The sequence below is a fragment of the Canis lupus genome, chromosome 19 (genome assembly GCF_003254725.2).
Source record: "Canis lupus dingo isolate Sandy chromosome 19, ASM325472v2, whole genome shotgun sequence".
Lineage (NCBI taxonomy): Eukaryota > Metazoa > Chordata > Mammalia > Carnivora > Canidae > Canis > Canis lupus.
Window position 1 is genome coordinate 23,564,149 of NC_064261.1, and position 22,106 is coordinate 23,586,254.

Below are 22,106 nucleotides of genomic sequence, written 5' to 3' on the forward strand. Positions count from 1 at the left end.
TCACATGATCAGGATGGCTAGTACTACATAGAAATTGCTGCTTTTTAGGAAACACAGCTCCCAATACACTGCCATAAGCACCCACTTGGGGTCTGAGGTCTGGGTAGTGCTCTGGATGTGGCTGGCAACACTTGTGGCATGAGGAGGTCACTCTACCTTTGAGGGCCTCAATTTCCTTGCCTTTTTTTTTTTTTTTAAGATTGTATTTATTTATTCATGAGAGACACAGAGAGAGAGGCAGAGACATAGAGGGAGAAGCAGATTCCTCGCAGGGAGCCCGATGTGGGACTCGATCCCCAACCCGGGGTTATGCCCTGAGCTAAAGACAGATGCTCAACCACTGAGCCACCCAGGTGACCCAATTTCCTTATTTATAAAATAAAAAATTTGGATTGAATAATTTCAAACTCTTGGATCACAGTTTCTTTCTTTAAAAAAAAAGATTATTTATTTATTTATGCATAGAGACACAGAGAGAGAGAGAGAAAGAGAGAGAGAGAGAGAGAGAGAGAGGCAGAGACACAGGCAGAGGGAGAAGCAGGCTCCATGGAGTCTGACGTGGGACTTGATCCCGGGTCTCCAGGATCCCACCCTAGGCTGCAGGCGGCGCTAAACCGCTGCACCACTGGGGCTGCCCCACAGTTTCTTTCTACAATAGATACAGATGTGTGTGATCATGGCCCATGAGACCAAAATTAGAACTTTAGATTTCCTTCTTCCCTTTTATAAATATTTCTATATCTTTATTTTCATAAAAATTAATATCGATTCTAGATATTTATTTAAATTGTATGTATTAATTTATATTAGTCATATTTAATTTTTTCTTATGAAATTGTAAATGTTTTCATTTTAAAAATTTTTTTATTGAAGTTCAATTTGCCAACATATAGCATAACACCCAGTGCTCATCCCGCCAAGTGCCCCCTCAGTGCCCGTCACCCAGTCACCCCCACCCCCCCGCCCACCTCCCCTTCCACTACCCCTTGTTCGTTTCCCAGAGTTAGGAGTCTCTCATGTTTTGTCACCCTCACTGATATTTTCACTCATTTTCTCTCCTTTCCCTTTATTCCTTTTCACTAATTTTTATATTCCCCAAATGAATGAGACCATATGTTTGTCCTTCTCCGACTGACTTACTTCACTCCGCATAATACCCTCCAGGTCCATCCACGTTGAAGCAAATGGTGGGTATTTGTCGTTTCTAATGGCTGAGGAATATTCCATTGTATACATAAACCACATCTTCTTTATCCATTCATCTTTCGATGGACACCGAGGCTCCTTCCACAGTTTGGCTATTGTGGACATTGCTGCTAGAAACATCGGGGTGCAGGTGTCCCGGCGTTTCACTGCATCTTTATTTTCATTTATCTTTATCTTTTTTTTTCTTTTTTTTTTTTAATTTTATGTATTCATAGAGACAGAGAGAGAGAGAGGCAGAGACACAGGCAGAGGGAGAAGCAGGCTCCATACAGGAAGCCCGATGTGGGACCTGATCCTGGGTCTCCAGGATCACACCCCAGGCTCCAGGCAGCGCTAAACCGCTGCGCCACCGGGGCTGCCCACTGCATCTGTATCTTTGGGGTAAATCTCCAGCAAGGCAATTGCTGGGTCATAGGGCAGGTCTATTTTTTCTATTTTTAACTCTTTGAGGAACCTCCACACAGTTTTCCAGAGTGGCTGCAACAGTTCACATTCCCACCAACAGTGTAAGAGGGTTCCCTTTTCTCCGCATCCTCTCCAACATTTGTGGTTTCCTGCCTTGTTAATTTGCCCCATTCTCACTGGTGTGAGGTGGGATCTCATTGTGGTTTTGATTTGATTTTCCCTGATGGCAGGTGATGCGGAGCATTTTCTCATGTGCATGTTGGCCATGTCTATGTCTTCCTCTGTGAGATTTCTGTTCATGTCTTTTGCCCATTTCATGATTGGATTGTTTGTTTCTTTGGTGTTGAGTTTAATAAGTTTTTTATAGATCTTGGAAACTAGCCCTTTATCTGATACATCATTTGCAAATATCTTCTCCCATTCTGTAGATTAAATGTTTTCATTTTTAAAAAATTTTTAAAGATTTTACTTATTTGATAGAGAGCACAAGCAAGTGGAGGGACAGAGGGAAAGGAAGAAACAGACTGCCCGCTGAGCAGGGAGCCTGACACAGTGCTCTATCCCAGGACCTTAGGATCATGACCCGAGCCAAAGGCAGATGCTTAATAAGCTGAGCCACCAGGCGCCCCAGGTAAATGCTTTCAAAGTAGCATTGGCTAATAGGTCCCTTAGAATGGGCTTCCCGCTGACGTGAGGAATTCTCATTTGTCCACCCCTCCTTCAGGTGAGTCTCCGGAAGGAAAGAAAACCAGAGTGAGGTTCACCTCTCCTGCCCTTTCCACATCTCCCTCTGCTCTGCATAGGAAACTACTCCTAACAGTTGTGCGTACCCTTCCCATCTTCTCCCCAGAGTGACATGCAGACAGATAAGCATATACAGAGACCCATCACAGTGCTTTTAGGTGTTGGCTTTTTCACTTCATAATTCCTTAGTTTTAAAAAAAAATAAATAAATAATTCCTTAGTTTTCTTTTTCTTTTTTCTTAAATAATTATTCATTTGCTCATGTGTGGGGAGCAATAGGGACACAAGGGTGGGGAGAGGGAGAGACACAGAGCCCTATGTGGGGATCGATCCCAAGACCTCGAGATCTCCACCCCTGCCAAAATCAAAAGCCAGCAGAAAATCAAGAGCCTGACTGTCAACCAATTGAGCCACCCAGGGACCCCTAGAAAGTTTTCTTTACTGGGAGTAGAACTCCATCAGGCGATTTTTCCCAGCTGCATTTTTTTTTCTTTTCTGATTTTTTGGTTTTTAAATTTTTTATTATTTTTTAATCTCTACCCTCAACATAGGGCTGGAAATCACAACCCTGGGATTAAGAGTCACATGCTCTACTGACTGAGCCAGCCAGGCACACCCCAGATGCATGGTTTTTATTATATGAACTCACTTAAACTGCATTCTGGATTCATCTTTCCTAATGATGAAATTACGTAGCAAACATTCTTTTTTTCTGTCATAAAAATGCTGCACATCCTTGTATTCATGGATTTTTTTTAACATTTATTTATTTACTCATGAGAGACCCAGAGAGAGAGGCAGAGAGACACAGGCAGAGGGAGAAGCAGGCTCCCTGCAAGGAGCCCAATGTGGGACCCGATCCCAGGGCATGGGGATCATGACCTGAGCCAAAGGCAGACACTCAACCACTGAGCCACCCAGGTGTCCCCTCATATTCGTGTTTGTGTGCACATGTGTGTGAGACCTAGAACGCTATGACAAAAGGCATCTCTCTAGAGGAAACTGCTGACCTTGCTATGTATCCTTCCAGTCTTTTTTCCAGGCTGTGGCATGTAGATAAGCACACAGAGAAATACACGCATGCATAGCAATACATGCCAGTGTCGGTGCACTGTAACAAAAGCAAGACTGAGGTTGGATTCTGGATTTTGATAGGTGCTGCCAAGTCACCTTCCCAAAAGGGTATACCACAGTCCCTGCTTCTCCACACTCCCTTACACTGGAAAGTATCAATAATGTTTACATCTACCAGCTTAATGATGCAGACATTTTGTAACTTACTTTTTCCTAACTGCCAGTAGGACTGATCATTTTAGTTTTTGTCTATTAGATATTTGTATTACTTATGCTATGTATTGCCTATTTATTAGGGTTGACTTTTTTTTTTGTCTTTGTTATTGATTTGCAATTAGGCTATAACCATCGTGAATATTAGCCTTTTGGTTATCACTTGGTTTTGCTTAGGGTATAATTTCATTAGTACTTTCCTTTGTTCCCATTATGTAAGCAACCATTTACTAATACCTTGATGTTATCATCTCATTTCAAGAAAAAACAAACAAACAAACACTGAGCTCCTAATTTGCCCTCTTTTTTTAAATACTAACTTTTCTTATACCTGTATATGAAATATTCATGCAAGTTAGCATGGGCCTTGAGGTTAGCCAAAAAAGTGTTTCCCCCAGAACATTCAGGAACAATTACTCTGAAACTTACCTTGTGCACAGTGGTAGAAAGCCACCCCTTCTGAGTACCTTTCTTTTCCCCCTTTCTGCTTAGGAAGCACACATTTCTTCAGGTCACTTGTCCACAGGCCCCCCTACTCTCAAAGAGCAGATCTGCAAGGCAGAACACAGGCATTCGCTCACATGTCACTTCCTCTGCAGCACATTTGTCTGGCTCTCAGCTTTAGGTGCATCTACTTACTCTTGATCTTTGGCATGTATATTCTAGGAATGTATATAAGGACTCTGTATACATAGAAAAAAACTGAAGCATGTGGCTTTTTAGCCCTTGCAGGGCCAATGTGGCATGAAAGAGAGAAGGGACTGTAGGAGATGATGCCCATCCTCATCTCCTTGGGATGTGTTGTTGTTGATGTAACATGACCATGCCTGCCATCATATCTGGGTTATGGCGGGGCCTGAGTAGATGGCAGTGATTACTACTTTGCATGTTAGTATAATATTAAAATCATGTTTCCACAAGCACTTAGTTGTGTGGTTCATCTCCAAAACTTCACAGTATAGTTAAGAGGCATCGTAATCTTCACTCATATCATTTCCTGCAGAGTTTCCTGAAATGTCCGGAGTGAGATATCGGCATAAGATGCCAGGATTGGCTCTTGTTGGCAGTTAGTAGACAGGAAAAGCTTCCATAAAACATAAAATTGCCATTAGCTTATTTTTTTTAAAGTCACTCAGGAAGGCTGTATTTGGCACCACTGTCTTGGCTCAGTCATCACCAGCAATAAGCTTAATGTGAGCACATGGCAGCTGGAACTGCAAATGATTTCCTTGAAGCTAAATTGTGAACAGCGTTTCTTGGAAAGTTTAACTTTCTAGAGAACCCTCGAAAGCTTCAGTCTACAGACACTTAGGGGTTAATGGCCACGAGAAAACCTGTATTTACAGCTGCCTGCTAAGGGTGCATGGATGGCTCGGTCAATGGTCAGTTAAGCATCTGCCCTCAGCTCAGGTCATGATCCCAGGGTCCTAGGATGGAGCCCCACATCGGGCTGCTGATTCTACCTGCCTGTCCATGATTCAGACTGCAGGAGCCTGGGGACTTGGCCACATCACAGCGCCCTGTTTGTCTGCATCGTGCTTAATACTCACTGAGCTCCGCTGTGCATACAGGCCTCTGGCCTTTGCCAATGACGTTTAATCTTGGTAACTCACCCTTCAGGCAGTTAGGAAGTTGAGCCTCAGAGACGTAAGTGACCTGCTCGGGAGGTGAAGAAGCCAAAATACAAACCCCACGTCTGTGCCCGTTTCTCCTTGCACTCTTCTGCTTTCTCAGTGGCAGTGGGACTGCTGATTCCTTCTTTCCTCACTCAGTTTGGTCATTTGCATATTTATTTGGCCTTTCACCTAATGAGCTAATAGGAGGTGGCAAATAACTAATGAGTGTGGCCTGCGTGCTAAAAACGGTCAGGCACCTTACATATGTGCTCTAAGAGGTGAACTTTTGAACTTTTTTTTGAATATTGTCATTTTTTTAAGTAGAAGTACATACAGAAAAGTACACAAATCCTAAATACACAGCCTAACAGAGATTCACAAAGTGCACCCTCTTGTGTAATCATACCCTCCCCAAGAAACAGAGCATTGCCAATGTTAGGAGCCCTTGTGCCCCCTTCCACCACTGATCCCGGCCTCCAGCCCAGAGATTCCAGGTCTAGAGCGAGGATCCCTTCACTGTAGCTGACAAGAACAGACTGGTCATTTTTTTACCCCCCGAAGCGGCCTTAGCCAGCTCAGCCTGCTCTAACAGAGTACCACAAAAACCAGATGGCTTGAAGAACAGAAATGTAGTTCTCACAGCTTTGGAGGCTTGAAGTCCAAGATCAAGGTGTCAGCCAATTTTGTTCCCAGGAGCTCTCTTCCCACTTGCAGATGGGCCCTACCCTCATGATCTCACTTAATCTTGTGTCCTGAAGATGCTCTCTGTGAGCTCTATATGTAGTCACTTTGGAGGTTACAGCTTCAACACATGAATTTGGTGGAACTGGGTTGGGGGGAGGGCTAGGAGGTGGGGGGTACTGGCCACAATCCAGGCCATACAAGAAACCAATGTTTCTGGGGAGTGTGTTGAGATTCCAGACCCTGTCCAGAAGTCACTGGTGGAGTAGGTCTAGAATGAAGAACTTCTGTAACACATTTCTTCGATGAGACTCACCATGCTGGGTGGAAAATCACAGTGTCAAGCCATCAAGCAGAAACGGCCTGCTTTGAGCCATCTCTTGGACTTCCTCTTGCTCTTCACCTTTCTCTGGCTAACACATCTCTCTCGATGCAGGTTACATGAGGATTTTTGTGTATGATTTGGAGAGGGTTGCAAATAATTGAGGAAACAGCATTTTTTTAAAAGATTTTATTTATTTACTCATGAGACACACAGAGAGAGAGAGAGAGAGAGAGAGGCAGAAACACAGGCAGAGGGAGAAGCAGGTCCATGCAGGGAGCCTGATGTGGGACTCGATTCCAGGTCTCCAGGATCAGGCTCTGGGCTGAAGGTGGCGCTAAACCGCTGAGCCACCAGGGCTGCCCAACAGCATTTTTCTTAGCACAGTTTTTATACTTTACAAACTCAAAGTGAGATTGCGAAGCTGGGCCTCCCATGAATGTGGGACTAACTTTATAGTGAACAGCACATAATAATGAATAATTTTAAATCAGAATCTTTTTTTTAAATTTTTTTTAATTTTTTATTTATTTATGATAGTCACACAGAGAGAGAGAGAGAGAGGCAGAGACATAGGCAGAGGGAGAAGCAGGCTCCATGCCGGGAGCCTGACGTGGGATTCGATCCTGGGTCTCCAGGATCGCGCCCTGGTCCAAAGGCAGGTGCTAAACCGCTGCGCCACCCAGGGATCCCTAAATCAGAATCTTTAGGAGCACCTGGCTGGTTCAGATGGAGCACGCGGCTTTTGATCTCAGGGTTGTGAGCTCAAGCCCCACACTGGGTGTAGAGACTACAATAAACAAACAAATAAATAAACTTTAAATCAGAATCTTTGGTAAATGTTCCATAACTTTTACTAGACTACCCCAGATGTCCCCATATTGCAAGGCATTTCAGTAATACTTATTGTAGGTAAACATTTCTCCTATAGGTGTTGAGTTCCTAATAAGCACCAGATACATTGAACATGCCTGCCTGCCTAGGCTCCTTTCCCACATATGCCTCCTTTCGGAGCCGGAGAAAATGCCTGCCTGTCATTATGACTCTAGCATCAACTCCTGGATTCTCTCTGACACTAACTGGATGTCCAACAATTCAATTCAATTCTGACACTAACTACCTAGAGTTAGCAGCACACCCCACAGGTGTTCAGTTCCAAAAGAACCTATACCCCCACTCCAGATGCCAACTTCAAGTCCTGGAGGGGCCACCCATACTTCCGACAGAGCAGCTGTAGATCAGGGGTCCTCTGACCCCCTCCTCAGGCCCAGTAGTTGGCTAGAATGACTTATACAACTCAGGAAAACACTTTACTTATGCTTACTAGCTTGTTATAAAGGATACAATTCAGGAACAATCTAGTAGAAGAGATGCATACAACTCAAGAATAGCTAAAAGGTATTTGGAGCTATCATGGAGCATCCATACCCTCTCCAGGCATACCTCCCTCCTAGCACCTCACTGTGTTCATGGGTTGGGAAGCTTTCAATGTGCTGCTTAGAAATTTTTATAGAAATCTCATCACATAGGTATGGCTGATTAAATCATTGGTCACTGGTGATCAAATTCAATCTCCAGCCCCTCTTCCCTCCCCAGAGGTTGGGAGCTCTAAGTTCTAACCATCTAATCATGTGGTTGTTATCACCGGCAACCAACCACCCCCTGAAGCCATCTCAGGCCATCAAGAGCCACCTCATTAGCATAAATTCAGGTATGGTTGGGACCTGAGTGGCTCAGTCAGTTAAGCATCTGCCTTCAGCTCCAGTCATGATCTCGGAGTCCTGGGATCAAGCTTCAATGTTGGGCTCTCTGATCAGAGTAGAGTCTGCTTGTCCCTCTCCCTCTGCTCCACCCCTCATGCTCTCTCTCTCAAATAAAATATTTTTTAAAATTAAAAAAAATAGGGATCCCTGGGTGGCGCAGCGGTTTGGCGCCTGCCTTTGGCCCAGGGCGCGATCCTGGAGACCCGGGATCGAATCCCACATCAGGCTCCCGGTGCATGGAGCCTGCTTCTCCCTCTGCCTGTGTCTCTGCCTCTCTCTCTTTCTCTCTCTGTGACTATCATAAATAAATAAAAATTAAAAAAAAAAAATAAATAAATAAATAAAAAATAAAATTAAAAAAAATAAACTCAGGTATGTTGCAAGAAGTTTACTAAGAACACAAGCACACTTATAATTCATCTCCTAGCTCCTAGGAAATCCTAAGGTCTTTTTCTAAAGACCTTTTTTTTTTTTTTTTTTTTTTTTGTAAACTCAGCAAATGTTTGTTGCATGCTAGGTATCAGGCACTCTGCAAAGTGCTGAGGAAACAGAGAAAATGGCCCCAAACTCAAGTTCACAGCGCCAGCATTCAATCTACATTTACAGCAACGTTTGAACCATCCACATTTTTACAGATAAAGAGAGTGCTAAAATCTGGCCACAAAAAAAAAAAAAAAAAAGCCAGGTAACCATCGAGCTGGGAAACTAAAATCCAGGTTGTCAGTAGGTACCCTTTCATCTATAGCATAAGGCCTCTTAGGTAACACTTATGCTCCTAGTAATGTCCTAGGCACCTTACAGATACCAATTCATTTAATCCTCAGCAGTTTTAAGAGATAGGTACTATTATTCCCATTTTACTAATGAGGAAACAGGCACTGAGAGACTTAATTGTTCCACAGTCATAGAGCTACTTAGGGGCAAAGTTAGGATTTCAACCCCAGGAATTCTGGCTCTTGGCTCTTTACTATACCAGGCTCTGTGCCAGGAACTGGGGATGAAGATCAAATATATATTTCTTATTAAACCAAATGGTAATTAAGAGTTGCCAGTTCGAGGACACCTGAATAACTCAGTCAGTTAAGTGTCTGCTTTCTGCTTGGGTTGTGATCTAAGGGTCCTGGGATCAAGCCCCACATCCAGCTCCCTGCTCAGAGACAAGTGTGCTCCCTCTCCCTCTCCCTCTGTGATCTCTCTTGTTCTCACTCTCTCTCAAATAGATAAATAAAATCTAAAAAAAAAAAAAAAAAAAGCTGCTAGTTTGTTTTTATTTTTACTTTTCCACAGTGAAGGTTCTCATATTTCAGGTGAGTTTTCCATTTCTACCTCAGTCCATCAGTTGTGCCAATGAGAGCCTACCATCTCTCCAGTCAAATGTCAGAGGATCTTTGAGGGGCTCCACTGAGTGCATTCATTGGGAAATCATGAGCACTGTAAGGCCAGTGTTGGCTGAACCCATTAGTTGTACACAGACTGTAAATGCTGTTCGGCCTTAGGATGGTAGGAGATTCTAACACATTACAATATGGATGAACATATGGATGAACACAATATGGACATCACACTAAGAGGATGAAGCAATCACAAAAAGATAAATATTGCAAGACTCCACTTATATGAAGTACCAAGAGCAGTCACATATCAGAGAGATAGCAAATAGAATGCTGGCACCCAGGGGCTCAGGGAGGAGACAATGAGGAGTGGTTGTTCCATGGGTACAGGGTTTCAGTTTTGCAAGATGAAAAACTTCTCAGATCTGCAGCACAACATTACAAATATAATTAATTGCACACTTCAAAATGGTTAAAATGGCTTGTTTTATGTGCTGTGTTTTTTACCACAATTTTTAGAAATCTAGCTGTGAGTACAGGCCTGGCACACATGAAATAAATTGAAAGCAAATGTGAGATAACAGATATTTAAGTATGAAACTGTGAAGCCCTATGGGAGCTTAGAGAAGAGAGATGCACTATTAGTTTGATCATTGGAAAAAGTTTGAAAGAAAGGTAAAAATTGAACTTAACTTTGAAAGAAGACGGTGGTGATAATACTGAAACCAGTAAAATATCAGAGAAATTAAAGAATCAAGTACCATTTTTACAACCTGAGAAAAAGCTTTTCCATTAAGTGAATTAATGAACTGATAAACAAGTAGACACCGAGCCATATCTTTAATCCTGCCTCTTGTCTCTGCTTGTTGTAACCGCTGTAAGAGAATCCCACAGACCAAGCAGCCTCGAGGCTCTGGAGACTGGGAGTCCAAGATCAAGGTGCCAACAGACTGGCATCTGGTGGAGGGAGGTTCATTTCCTGGCTGATAAATTGCTGTCTTCTCGCTATGTCCTTATGTGGTAGAAGGGGTGGGAGAGCCCGGAGGGTCCCTTTCATAAAGGGCGCTAATCCCATTCATGGGGGCTCCACCCTAATGACCCAATTGCCTCCCAAAGTCCTCACCTCCTGATGCGATCATGCGGAGGGGTAGGTTTCAACACACAAATTTTCAGCGGGGGAGGGCACAAACATTCAATCTATGGCACTTGGATGGTAATAAAGGAATTCATGTAGCATGTGTTTTTAAAAAACACCCCCTTCACAATTATTCGAGAGGCATTTAGTTGGGATGGCTTGGGGCACTTTCCTCTTTCTGCTGAGTTTCCTGAAAGATCTCACAAAAAGTGTCACTTTGTAATGAGAATTTGGCAGAACTTTTCCACTGGAGTAGTTGAAGTCTCCAGGCCTTAATTATATAGTTGGCTAATATAGCTCATTATATATAATACAGTAGTTTGAACGTGGGAGCTAGTACTAAGTTTCACATGGATCAAGGGGATTGACTTCAGCCTGGGTGATTGGTGGGTTTCCTGTGCTTCATTCCAGGCTGCATCTCCTCAATGTCTCACTCTTCTTGTGAGGAGCCTGGACCAGATCAGGTGACCTATCACATGAGGGCACAATGGCCAGCCCCTCAGACAGGAACAACAGCCAGGGTGGCCCCTGGAGCCTGCCACTTCTTTGGTATCTGCAAATAGAAATGCTGAGCCGGTAAAGAAGGACCAGTTCCCTTGAAGCTGCTAAAACAATATTCATGTAGCTTCTCCAGTGAGCTTTGTTTGGAATGTGAGAGACTATAACCTCTCCCCGGCTGGGACCTGCTCCTCTACTCTTTCCCCCACTGGCTTCTAGAGAAGGGAGAAAGCATTACACATTGCTCTTGTTATCTGTATTTTGTGAGCTTTGTCTTAAAAGAAAAAATATATATATATATTTTTTATTCTGGCTCCACTGCTAGAACTAAAAAGTTACTCCTTAATGAGACTGACACAAAAGAAGGGTAGAAAAATGGGCAGCTGCTCGTACAAAAATCTTCTGACTTATTTCGGGATCTTCCATTTCTGTTGAGATGGAAGATGGGGCTTAGGTAATTTTTCTCTAATATCTTCCCCCTTCCTTTAGACTTTTGGAGTTTAGCAACTCCCTCATTCAGGATAGAAGCATCTTGCTGTCTGCTGTTATTTGAATTATTCCAGGGACTCTTTATAGTTTGTTCTTTTAATAGAGAATATAATTTATCACATGAGTCTGAGGTAGTTTTACCTTCAGGCATGGACTCTTTGAGAGGCTCAAACAATATCATCAGTGTGGTTCCTTTCCAGCTGTTCCAGGTCATGTGCTACATGGTAGCAAGACACCAGTCAGCAGTGCCAGGAAAGAGGAGAGCTGTGACTCCTGCTCAGCCGCTGTCTTTGGCCTGGATTGGGTCATGTGGTCATGCTTGACCCACTCACTGGAATGGGGAGGATGAGATACCAGGCCTAAGTTCCGTCCTGTCCACGCAGTGGAGAGGGAAGTTGAGCTGACAGGCTGCAGAGTGGTAGAGGTGTGCCTTTGGGGACCTCAGAGCACGCGGCCACCAGCTCCTGCTCCTTAAGCTCCATCCAGGTGGGTGTGTTTATCAACAGTTTGTTCGTTTTACTACTGACTAGTACCTCACAGTATGGACCTAGCAGTTTCTTTCATCATTCACCTGTTGAAGGATGTCTGAGCTGTTCCTAGTTTCAGGCTAGCATGAACAAAGTGGCTATGGGCAATCATGTAAGGGTTTTGGTGAAGACATAGTTTTTGTTTCTCTAGGAGAACTGCCCAGTGGTGTAATTGTCGGGACATGAGGTTGAGAAGTGGCCAAACTATTTCCAAAGTGGTCGTACCATTATCCATTCCCATCTCGCTTTCTCTGCATCCTTGCCAACATTCTGGATGACCACTACTTTTTATTTTGGCTGTCCTGGGAGGTGTGTAAGAGCTTCTGAGTGTGGTCTTAACTTGTCTAATGCAAGTGACATGGAACATCTTTTCATGTGCTTATTTTCCTTCCATATATCCTCTTCAGTGAAATGTTTATTCATGCATTTTGCCCATTTCCTAACTAGATTGTTTCTTACCATTATTATTGTTTGAGAGTTCCTCGTAGATTCTAGAAATGAGTTCTTTATCAGATACGTGGTCTACAAACATTTTCTCCCAGTCTGTAGCTTATACTTTAACCCTCTTAAGAGGATCTTTCACAGAGAAAAAGTCTTTTTAAGATTTTATTTATTTATTCATGAGAGACATAGAGAGAGGAGGGGCAGAGACACAGGCAGAGGGAGAAGCAGGCCCCATGCAGGGAGCCTGACGTGGGACTCGATCCCGGGTCTCCAGGATCACACCCTGGGCAGAAGGCGGTGCTAAACCGCGGAGCCACCCGGGCTGCCGGAAAAAGTCTTTATAAAATCCAATTGATTGATTTTTTTTCTTTTATGGGTAGTGTTTTTGGAGTTATTACCACAAACTGTTCAACAAGCCCAGGTCCTGAAGATTTTCTGCTCTTTTCCTCTAAATGTTTTATAGTTTTACCCTTCACTTTAAAATCTATGATCCTGGGATCCCTGGGTGGCGCAGCGGTTTGGCGCCTGCCTTTGGCCCAGGGCGCCATCCTGGAGATCCGGGATCGAATCCCACGTCAGGCTCCCGGTGCATGGAGCCTGCTTCTCCCTCTGCCTGTGTCTCTGCCTCTCTCTCTCACTGTGTGCCTATCATGAATAAATAAAAATTAAAAAAAAAAAAAGGTCTTTCCTTTTAAAAAAAAATAAATAAATAAAATAAAATCTATGATCCTGGGACACCTGGGTGGCTCAATTGGTTAAGCCTCTGCCTTCAGCTCAGGTCATGATCCCCAGGTCCCAGGATCTAGCCCCACGTCGGGCTCCCTGCTCGGCGGGGAGTCTGCTTCTTCTTCCTCTTCTGTTATTCTCCCAGCTTGTTCTCTCTCAAATAAATAAAACTCAAAAAAAAATACTACAATCCTGATTACTATAACCACATAAGGAAGCCATAACAACAGGTAGAGGAATGCCTGGGTGGCTCAGTGGCTGAGCGTCTGCCTTTGACTCAGGGTGTGATCCTGGAGACCCGGGATCGAGTCCCACATGAGGCTTCTTGCATGGAGCCTACCTATGTCTCTGCCTCTCTCTGTGTGTATCTTTCATGAATAAATAAATAAGATCTTTAAAAAAATAGCAAGTATAGTGGGTCTTCCTACTTTTTCAAAATTCTTTGAGATACTCCAGTTTCTGTTTTTTTTCTATGTGTATTTCAGAATAAGCTTTTCTTTGTCTTTGTCTACCAAAATCCTTGGTAGAGTTTTTTAAAAGATTTTATTTATTTATTTATTCAAGACAGACATACAGAGAGAGAGAAGCAGAGACACAGGCAGAGGGAGAAGAAGCCTCCACGCAGGGAACCCAATGTGGGACTTGATCCCGGGTCCCAGGACCATGCCCTGGGCCAAAGGCAGCGCCAAAACGCTGGGCCATCGGAGCTTCCCTCCTTGGTAGAATTTTGATAGGAATTGCACTAGATTTCTATCTATATATACAGATCAATTCGGAGAGAACCAATATCTTTGCTATACTGAGACTTCCAATCCATGAACACAATATGTCCCTTCCTTTTTCTGATCTTGTTTTATTTCTTTCAACAGCATTTTGTAGTTTTCATTATATAAGCCCTTACATATTTTGTTGGATTTACACCTAAGTGTAAGTGAAGGAAATGTTCTGTTCCTCTCTGCATCCTGGGCCCTGCTTGCCCTTTCTCCCTACATTTTCCTTCCTACAGCTTTGTGTGGTGTAGAAGAAAGAAGATCACTAGTTCAGGATGTCTGGGCTCTGCCAGGGTCCTAAGGCTCTAAAGCTTAGGAACTTAGTTTCTACATAAATTAAGAACTCTGCCCTGTGAAGAAAATATTCATGGCATGGGCAGCCTTTGAAATTTCCTCATATATTCACTCTCCTAGTCAGACATGTTTGTGCCCGGTGCTATGGCTACGTGGTACTTCACACTTTGACGTGCTCACCATACCAGCTGCATAGCTTCAGCTGGACATCCTCGTGATCTGGTGGGTAAGGAGTGACAATGTGTTCAGTGATCAAGGATTCCCAATGCTTTCCAGCACATTCAGCCTCTTTTACTTTGCACTGGTATCACCCTCAACAGTTCAGTGCTTTCCATTTCTTTGTATATGTTCAGTGATTTCCATTCAACACAGTTACATTTGTTGTCCTTGAGCAAGCCCCAAGCAAACTGTAATCTTCTTCAGCACAAATCAGTATCAGTGATTATAGCTTCTCACCAGCTTCTTCCTTCTTGGTCCCCATGTCCTGTCTTTCTTTTTTAATTTTTTGGCTTTTCTTTTTCTTTTTTTAGTATTTTTTTCCTTTCTTGCTGTGGCTAGATGTTGTTTATATCTCATTGTTCCCCCATCTTTGCAAATAAAGGTCTCTAATAGAACATTGAGGAGGAAAAAAGATGGTAGTCTTAAATTGCTCTCATGTTTCCCGATCTGAGAAACCTAAGGTCATTATATTAAGAAAGGCTTTGGGGCATCTAGGTGGCTCAGTCAGTTAAGTGACCAACTCTTGATTTTAGCTTAGGTCAGGATCTCAGGGTCATGAGATTGAACCCCATGTAGGGCTACACAATTAGCATGGAACCTGCTTAAGATTCTCTCTCTCCCTCTGCCCCGCTCATGTTCACTCTCTCTCTCTCTCTCTCTCAAAAAAAAAAAAAAAAAAAAAAGTCCTTGTAACATTTGTAAAGTACTAACTCTTAGAATGACCTCAGATAGGGCTGAGAAGGGAAAGGGCATATAACCTCAGGGTCTTTCTTTCCCTTGGTGTGTGTCCGATTGCTGCAGCTTTAGGAGCTAGAAGTTCGGGAGCTCCGCAAGCCCAAAGGTGCTAGACTATTCAGGGAGGGTGACTGCATTCAGCATTCTTGGGAGAAGGCCCAGAACTTCTAAGTTTTCAACCAGGACCCAAAGGAGTTGTGTCTGGCATATTCCCAGGGGAATAAAAGAGAACAATCTTCTTAACCTTAAAGTGATGGCTGCACCAGTAGTTCCCCAGGTAATTAGCAGGCCAAGCCAACTCTTCTCAATTCCATTCTGTGAAAACTGGGTCTGGGTGTCTGCAAACCACATTTCCCAGAATCCTTTGCCGCCTGATTTCCTTTGTAGGCTCCGCCGATGGAAGGCGCTGGTGAGAAATTGGAAGGTGGGAGGAGATGGGCATCTATCTCTTCCCGTTTTCAGCTAGTGCGGCACTCCTCCAGGAACCGCAGGAAGTTCCAGCTCCCCACTACTTTGGTTCTCTGAGCACCAGCCCAAGGGCACCCCTCAAAGGCCTGATGACCGGGTTCACAGGCCCCTGTTAGAGGTTCCAGCGCCAGAGGTAAAAATGGTCTTTCAATTCAGCACCAGCTTCTGGTGGCCTATCCTTCAAGTTCCTACATTCTGGTAATGCTAAATCTTCCCATGTGTTCTCTCACCCCCGGAGAGAACCCAGTTCTCTCACTACCTGGAGGTGGTAGCTACTTCTTACAGTTGCTAATTTTTGGGTCACCTCAGCATCTACTTCATTCTTTTAGACTACTAACATCTGTATAACCAACTCCTTGCATATCACTTCTGTTTGAAATGCCAAGTGTGGTTTCTATTTCGGGGACCTTAAATGTTATAGTACTTGGTACCAGGATTAGGAGTTATTGCCTGCCTCCTGAAACACGTGTGACTTTCTTATGCATCTAAAGTACTTGCCATCACAGCCTGATTCCAGAATGCACATTCACTCAGCAAGATGTCACCAATGTAATGGATCAGTGTGATGTTCTGTGGAATGTCAGGAAGATTAAGTTCTCAGCAGGCAAGATTATGGCAGAGAGGAGGAGAGGTGACATACCCTGAGGCTAGACAAGTGGAGATGTATTGTTATCTCTGAAATATCTCTTTCCTGGCTGGAACCTGACACAATAGCCGTTTATAACCATTGCTATTTGAGGATGAGCCACATAGAGTTGCAAAAAAACATGAGATCTTGCAGAAAGTATTAAATCTTTAGACTCTGAGAAGGAAACAAGATTTTAAAAAATAATGCTGGATAAACAAATTCTGGCATATTCATCCAATATATATTGAATGATGTTACAGTCTATGCAGCAAATAAAAGGAGTAAACTATACCTGCATCCAGCCAGAGAGATGCCTTTCTCTCTGTTGAACAAAAGAACCAGGACAAAAAGAATACATACTGTATGAGTCCATTTCTATGATATTCAAGAACAAACAAAACTATTACTGGTGATACAAGTCAAAATAATGGTTATCTTCTGAAGGGAGATTTGTACCTGGGTGAAGGCACAAGGGCGTCTTCTGGGCTGCTTGAAATTTCTACATCTTAATTTGGTTACATGGATGTATGCTAAAGTAAGAGTCAGCCAATCTGTACACTTAAGATTTGTACATTTACATCTCAGTAAAAAAGTAATACAAAATTCTCAGTACAGACTAAATATTAAGAGTAGTTACAGAATAAATGAATATATGACTTGAACTTACCAACTTGGTTTCATTTATTTCACCATTAATAACTAGAAGTTTAGAAACTTCTTGATGTTAAATTGTGTACCCAAGTCACATACAAAGTTTAAAAATACTTCTCAGAGGGATGACTGGGTGGCTGAGCAGTTGGGCATTTCCCTTTGGCTCAAGGCGTGATCCTGGAATACCTGGATCGAGTCCCACATCGGGCTCCCTGCATGGAGCTTGCTTCTCCCTCTGCCTGTGTCACTCCCTCTCTGTGTGTCTCTCATGAATAAATAAATAAAATCTTAAAAAAAAAAAAAACTTATCAGAGTAATGTGGTTTAACTCTGCCACAAACAAAATACTGTGGATCTTTTCAGTTTATTTGAACTATTTCATATTTCTGAAACATTCAACCCATGTAGACATTGGTATATACAGATATAAAGATTTTTTAATTTTTTAAAAGATTTTATTAATGTATTTGAGAGAGAGAGAGAGCGTGCGTGTGAGCAGGGGGAGAGGATCTTTAAGCAGAATCCCCTCTGAGCACGGATCCCAACACAGACACAAGACTCCATCACAAGACCCATGAGATCAAGATCTGAACTGAAACCAAGGGTTGGATAGGCAATCGACTGAGTCACCCAGGTGCCCCCTTAAAGATTTATTTTAATCAGATTAGTATTCATCATCCCTTTTAAGTGCCCAACTGGACTATATCCTATGGAAGATACACAAGAGCCAGGCAGTATCTCTGAAAGAGATTATAGTTTCTCAGGATCCCTGGGTGGCGCAGCGGTTTAGCGCCTGCCTTTGGCCCAGGGCGCGATCCTGGAGACCCGGGATCGAATCCCACGTCGGGCTCCCAGTGCATGGAGCCTGCTTCTCCCTCTGCCTGTGTCTCTGCCTCTCTCTCTCTCTGTGACTATCATAAATAAATAAAAATTAAAAAAAAAAAGAGAGATTATAGTTTCTCTGTGCCTGCTTTTTGTGGAGATCAGAGCACAGATTCAGATTGTATCTCCTACTAAGACCAGACCCATATCAGTCTGTAAAGTGAGACAGATAAAATCTGTTACCCATCAGTATCTTTTGTGAAACCTTATTTCATTACTATAGGTTCGCAAATGCCTTTAATGCATCAGTGCATTGCTCATCCAAGGTGCAAATCCAAAAGAATGGTATGTCTATTGTACAGGTCAATTTCATGTTTACCACAATACCCTCGTACTAGTAAGTTTCACAGTTATTGAGCGTCTTTGACATGCTAATCCTATAATGGCTTCATGTGTAAACTTATTTAAATTTCATAATCAGAGTTATTATGCTTTAACTTGCTCTAGGTTCACAGGTATTCATTTCAGGGCTGGAATTTGAACACAGCCTGATTCCAGAGTGCACTCTCCTAATCATGACCATATATAATTTTTTAAATTGATATATAATTGACATATAACATTGTGTATATTTAAGGTGTACAATCTGGTGATTTGATACACTTAGGTACTGCACTGTAGGGTTAGCTAGCACTTCTATCATGTCACATAATTATCATTTCTTTTTGGGGGTGGGAACAATTAAATCTAGTCTCTTATATTACTATATATTCTTAACCATTCAAGGTAGGAAATAATGGGAAGCTGTGCATCTGGAAGCAGATGATTTGAGCTATTTTGATATAGTGCAGTTATATCACAGCAGACTGGAAGGACATTTCAAGATCATGCAGAGGGATGGAGCTACAGTTCCCTTTCCCAGCTATATTACATTCCTGCTGCTTGCTGGCTTTCTTCTTCACTTATCCGGGTTACAAATAATTAGTGCCTCCTAGGCACCAGGTTTCTCTATTTTGTGTAGGAAGTGAGAAAATAAATAAGACACAGCGTCCTGGCATATATTGCCCTTGGTTTCTTCCTCCTGCGTATCTTTGCATCCGTTCCAACTGTTGCTTACTGATAGGAGGTGATCTCAAAGTGACTTTTTAAAAGTTCTAACGCTTGCCGTTCAGCATCGGTTAACAATGGGCACAGCATCTGGATTCTACTTCTCAGTAGAATGCCTCTTTTTACAGCTCAATGCAAGGTTTGTTTTTGTTTTAATTTGGGAGTGTTTCAAGTCTAGCGTAGTTCCATCATTTACCTCCTGACAGCTTGATAACCAGGGAGCCATAAGTCCCTTATCTGTGGGCTGTTTAATGACGATATAGTACCGCCATGGGAGCAATAGACTAAGGCCCTTTCCAGATGCCGTATTTTAAGACTTTCGGTTGGAAAAATCTTCACTATGTGAAATTTATTCTATTTTAAGTCAGAATTTCATCTCCTTATTTAGAGGCAACAACAGAAATTGACCTCTGGTTTGCTGCCTCCTGTATTTCCAGCTGTGGGCCACACAGTCATCTAATTTGTAGTTTTCAGGCAGGCGGAGGTTGGAAAGAGGCAAATGTGGCCTCAACAGCAGATAAGTGTGTCAAGACTGTGACAGGAATCGTGAAGGCTGCTACAGAATTTTTTTTTTTTTAAAGTCACCTCCTGTTCTACAAAGCAGAGCTGTCTATTCCTTTCTCTGTTGTCCTTCACTAGGTTCTCTGAGAGCTTAGGCCCAAGAGACACCAATCAGATACTCAGTTTCCTCAGTTTTCGTTGTCTACAGGTAATTATGCTAAAAGTCTGTAGTAGTAGATCTTATTATGCTTGAGTACATTATGCATTCTAGAGCAGAAGGTTTTTGCTGGAAAGCTTCACTGTCAGATATGATTTGCATTTTTTACTAGATACTTTTCTTTGCTCTTTGAGGACAAACACGTTAAGGATTCCTTTGTGCATAAACAGAACAGCAAAACACAAAACAGTCTATATGTGGGCTTGAGTCTGTGTTCTCGACAAGCCTGGCGTGGCTTTAAAAGAGGGCATGCATCTGCCGGCTGTGGTGCCCGCACTGTTGGTGCTTGGAACGGTCATGGTTAGGGCGAGGAAGCAGGGCAGAAACGAGATTTACTGCAACTCCACCCGCAATTAAGAATGCCAGGTCCTCAAATCAAATCAAATAGCAAGTATGGGAAATTGAAGTCATTTACTCCTAATTTTTAAAAAGCATTTTACATCGGTGTTTCTGAGACCCTTCCCCTGCTGAGTCCCGAGGAGCGCGCTTGTCGGGCCTTACTGCACAGTCAGTCCTGTCGGGGCGGGGGAGCATCTCCAGCTTGGGAATTCAGGGGCTTCGGACGGAGGGCGGGCCTCTGATCCCAGAGGCGGGGCGCCGCTTGCCCTGCTCAGTCCCGGGCGAGACCGGCCCGGAGCCTGGAACCCCCGTGGCGGCCACGGCGGCCCGCGCGCGGCCGGGCTTGATGTCCGCGGCTCCGGCTGCCCCGGCCGCGTCGCGCGAGGCAGCAGGAGGCCTGCGCGGTCCAGGAGAAGGGCCGCGGGCGGCCGGGCTCGGGGGCTCGGCCGCCGCCGCCCACCCGGCCCGCCCCAGGTCTCCCCGCGCGCTTCGCGGTCTCTCGCCGACGCCGGGCGGCCCGGCCGAGCCAAGCTCCGAGGACGGCGGCCGGCGCCTCCGAACCTCGCCACAGGCCCCTTTTATTCCAACTGCCGGGACTCGGCCCCACGAATGGAAAGCAGCCCTCGAAAGGCAACCCCGTCGAGCCGGCGCCAGCCAATAAAGTGCGCGGACTCGGGCCACGTGACAGTGGCGGGGCGGTGCTCTGGGGGCTCCGGAGTCTCTATGGTCTTCGCGGCTCGCTAGAGGGCGTGTGGTCCACTGGAGGACTCCCTACATTCCTCCTCCATTACCTCACTGCCTCCGGTGGCTGCTGGGATACTGGAGGACTCGGGTCCCGGCTCGACTCAGTCCTCCAGCCGCCCGGGGAATACCTCTAGCAGTTCTTCCCCGCCGCCACCGCCGCCCCGCCGCTTCCTCCTCCGCCCGCCCGCCGGCCTTGTTCGCCCCGCCCCGTCCGCGCCGCGCGTCCGGCCCGCCCGCGGGCCCGCTTCTCTCGGGAGCCCCCACCCAGGCGCATGGCTCCATGAAGCAGGAGGAGAGGGCAGAGCGCGAGAGGTCCCGTCCACCCCGGCTGCGTCTGGGCCAGCAGAAAAGGTGGGAAACTCGGGCTGCGCCGCGCCCTCCTCCTCCTCCTCCCCCGCTGGGCCCGGCTGCCCTCGGGCCGCCGCCGCCGCCGCCGTGCCCGCGGGGCCTCCTCGCCCGAGGGCGAGCGCAGGGCCCGGGACGGGGTCTCCGGGGTCAGGGGCAAGGGTCCCGGAGCGGCCTGGGGGAGGGGCCGCCGGGAGGCGGGGGAGAGGCCGCGGCGGGCGGGGCCTGCGGGCTTGCGGGCCGGTCCCCGCCGAGGGCCGGGGGCCGGGGGGCCGGGGGGCCGGGGGCCGGGGGCCGGGGCCGTGCGGGGGAGGGGCTGGCGGGCGCCCCTGCCCCGGGCCGCCGAGTGAGGGGAGGCGAGGCCAGGAAGGCTCCGGCGCCTTTCTGCACTCCCTCCGGCAGGCGGTCTGTGTCTCGGTAAAGTTTGGTGGTCTCCGGCGCCGCCTGGCGGCCCCCACCCCGCAGCCCGATCCCGCCGCCCCCTCCCCCGGCCCGGCGTCTGGATTCCGCCCCCGCGGCCCGGCCCTCGCTGCCCTACCCGTCGCTCCGGCGTCTCCCCGACTCCCCCGGCGCCCCGTACTCTGCTCCCCACCTTTCGTTTTCTCTTACCTTCAGCCCTGCTCTCCGCCTTTGCCCCTCCCTGCTCCGGCCTCTCCTTCCCACTCTGTCGTCCTTTTCCTGCCTAAGTCTTCACGCGCACGCTTTTTCTCCTCTTCCTCTTCTCTTTTTCCCCAGCCCCACCCTCACTCTGTGCTTCCTTTTGCACCGTAGCCCCATCCCCATTACCCTCCACCTTAAACTCTCCTTCCCGGGCTGTGGATTTTGCCCTTCATCCCTCGCCCTCCTCCCTTCGCTGTCCTGATCTGAACTCCTCACTTTGCCACACTCCCTCACCCTTATCCCTCCGGGCCTATCCTCTTTCACTGCCCTCTCCTTGGATAGTGTGGGTGGGGCTTGGAGTCTCCTGTTTACATCTTTGGGAATAGCTTGATTCTCTAATACTGGGGCTGGGGTGTGGGGAGAGTTGTTGAAGAGATTTATGCACTACTAATAGTGAAGATGAATAACTCTCACCAACAATTACCATCTCCAC

At 45.4% G+C, this 22,106-nt stretch overlaps 1 protein-coding gene and 1 long non-coding RNA gene across 6 annotated transcripts in view; one reads left to right on the plus strand and one right to left on the minus strand.

The window, feature by feature from the left end:
* Nucleotides 1-6,472: 6,472 nt before the first annotated feature.
* On the minus strand, nt 6,473-21,883 carry LOC125753033 (uncharacterized). The gene is made up of 3 exons (XR_007403860.1): nt 21,623-21,883; nt 9,663-9,780; nt 6,473-7,051 (listed from the first exon to the last, which is right to left on the minus strand). It is a non-coding gene; the product is annotated as an uncharacterized LOC125753033 (long non-coding RNA).
* Nucleotides 10,994-22,106, plus strand: part of AMMECR1L (AMMECR1 like) — a 32,814-nt gene continuing 21,701 nt past the window's right edge. The window contains exons 1-2 of one of the 5 annotated variants that reach the window (XM_025435954.1): nt 10,994-11,141; nt 11,678-11,963. The gene's annotated coding sequence lies outside the window, so the exon portion shown is untranslated. Of the gene's footprint in view, nt 11,142-11,677; nt 11,964-20,687; nt 21,020-21,305; nt 21,431-22,106 lie in introns of those variants that run through there. The other 4 variants (XM_049097214.1, XM_025435953.3, XM_025435957.3 and 1 more) reach the window with 4 other exon arrangements.